Raw genomic sequence first — 2,173 nt, forward strand, 5'->3', positions numbered from 1 at the left:
GCACATTGGCCAAGCAATGGCCGTGACTCATCTACATGGCTGACACTGACAAAGGTTCTACAATCTGAGGTACAGGATCTCAGGATAAATCCTGAGGGGATTTCACTGACCTTATCAGATCCAAAAGCTACAACTCTTGTTGCACAGGTCCTGCTTTATCTTGGTCTTAACCATCCAGCAGAAAAGTATAAAAACGAAGTATAAGATGTAAAGGCATGCTGCTATGTTGAGCTGTAGGAGACTCAGGTCAACAATTTCTGACATTGCCAGTGAAGTGGAAGACCCAATACTATTATGGAGTACTGGACTCTTTTAGAATATTTTGCTGAGTTTACACACCTATAATATTCAAATAACGGAACTTAACAAAAAAGGGGATACAGATGAATGTCCATTTTGTATCTATGTATTCAAAATGGTTAGGATAGATATATAGTTACATTCTCTTAATGAATAGAGGGATTTGTTCTAATAGTGTTTGTAAATAGGATATCATGTCCTCATCTTGTACAGCAGTTAACCACTAGGGAGAATATATGCAATGTGTTAATTATTGAAACTGTCCTACCAATTTGATTGAAACTGTCTCATTGCTATTTGTTTCTCAATAAAATTATGGGGAAAAATAAAACAAACAAACAAACAAACAAAAAAGGAAAATGTCAAATGGTGCGTGGGGAGAGGTGTAATGCAAGAACTTTTTCATATCATTTAAGTTACAGCACTTTCTTTCTTTTTTTGAAGAGCGGCATTGGTTTTCTTCAATCTTGTTACAAAAGTGGCAGAATGAACACGGCAACAGGACACAGGCAGAAGGCAGTGAGAGGGCCCTGCAGGGGCCCTGTGGCCCATGCCACCCTCTGGGGGGCTCCCAGTTTTAAACCTTGGGAGGTGGCCTTCTGCTGTCAGTCACTCCCTTGCCCAGTCAAGGCCTTGACTCCTCCCACCTGGTCAAAGGTAGCAGCTGGAGGTGACCGGGCCTTCCTGGAAAGGCTGAACACCTCTCCCAGGGGTCCTGGGAAGCAGATCCCAGCACCTCCTTACTAACTAAGGAGGTCACAGTGGTTCTGGGCCTTGGAGTCTCTAAATGAGGTGTCGTGGGCACCCAGGGAAGGGATGGACTTTGTTCCTGAGTTGCAGCACTTTCTGAGCCCCAAATTTCATCAGTTTAACAAATGCATCTGTTTCCCCCATGTTCTACCTGAAAGGTTAGCTTTTCTTTTTTTGAGTTAGTTTACTGATTAACCTGGTTAATTTTCTCATTTACATAGACCTATTTTCTTAGACATGTTTTAATGATCTATTCAGTATTTACAAAATAAATACAGTTTTCTGACTTGCCATTCAATTCATAAGCTGGGTAGAAGGAAATGGCTGATTTTATACTCAGTTGCCATGTTAAGGCTCTACTAGCATAAATTTTAGGGACAATAATGTATAATTTGAAGAACTGGAGATTTCTTGCTGAAGTGAGGGCGTTTCTAAGGTTCACATAGATTTGTCTGAGTTTTCTCCTAATTCAAACTTTACTTCCTGCTTTTCCTTTTATCTTCATGGAAGTGGTAACCGTTTTGAGTTTCCATTTGGCTCAACATCACCCTTCAAACTGCACGTGCTCTGGGAAACCGGTGAACTGCCTGCGCTTTGCATGCAGCGCCCCGCTAGGCGCCTTGTCCTAGGAATCTTGAGCTGCATCTAGAAAAATATTTATTTTGTGTGTGTAGTGGTTATCATTTCTGTAAAGAGACAATGTGAGAGGTATCTTGTTGCATGCAAATTTCATGTGAGCTGTCTGCTCGTGATGGTAGAAGGAGGAAGAGTACAGCGACAGAGGAAAGGCTATGTTTGAAAGACTACAGCCATAAGGCTCACTTCGAACCCAGGTGCTATCCGTTGGGACCACGTACTGTTTGAAGCTCTTCAGTATAAATTAGTGAAAACACAAATTTGCAGATTATAAATGTAACAGAATTTACACAGCTTTTGAAGTCAGGGCGATGGATAAGGTAACTTCAGTAGAGCAAGTCTAAAGTCGTATTGCTTTTCTTTTTGTTTTTACACTAAACCCATAGTTTTCATTACATAATTTTTGGATTTCTTCTTCTCTTTCTTCTTCTTCTTCTTCTTCTTCTTCTTCTTCTTCTTCTTCTTCTTCTTCTTCTTCTTCTTCTTC

Source organism: Octodon degus, unplaced genomic scaffold (genome assembly GCF_000260255.1).
Source record: "Octodon degus isolate 3935 unplaced genomic scaffold, OctDeg1.0 scaffold00165, whole genome shotgun sequence".
NCBI classification, from domain to species: domain Eukaryota; kingdom Metazoa; phylum Chordata; class Mammalia; order Rodentia; family Octodontidae; genus Octodon; species Octodon degus.